This window comes from Juglans regia, unplaced genomic scaffold (genome assembly GCF_001411555.2).
Source record: "Juglans regia cultivar Chandler unplaced genomic scaffold, Walnut 2.0 Scaffold_20089, whole genome shotgun sequence".
NCBI classification, from domain to species: Eukaryota; Viridiplantae; Streptophyta; class Magnoliopsida; order Fagales; family Juglandaceae; genus Juglans; species Juglans regia.
In genome coordinates this window covers 1-224 of record NW_023350979.1, presented here as the reverse complement: position 1 = coordinate 224, position 224 = coordinate 1, and the positions used below count along the sequence as shown (strand labels likewise).

The following is a 224-nucleotide window of genomic DNA, read 5'->3' as shown; positions in this document are numbered from 1 at the left end:
TGCGCCCTGCCCATCGTGTAGCCAAGGGTTTCGATCAGATCGCCGGTTCGCATTGGGATCGGAAATATGCTAGTAGGTCGCCCTAGGATTATATGAATTTGAAATAATTACTTTGATGGGTGCGATCATACCAGCACTACTGCACCAGAACCCATCAGGACTCCGCAGTTAAGCGTGCTTGGGCGAGAGTTGTACTAGGATGGGTCACCTCCTGGGAAGTCCTC

At 51.3% G+C, this 224-nt stretch overlaps 1 pseudogene; it reads left to right on the top strand.

Moving 5' to 3' along the window:
- Positions 1 to 117: 117 nt before the first annotated feature.
- Positions 118 to 224, top strand: LOC118345278 (annotated as a pseudogene; the record flags this gene model as incomplete).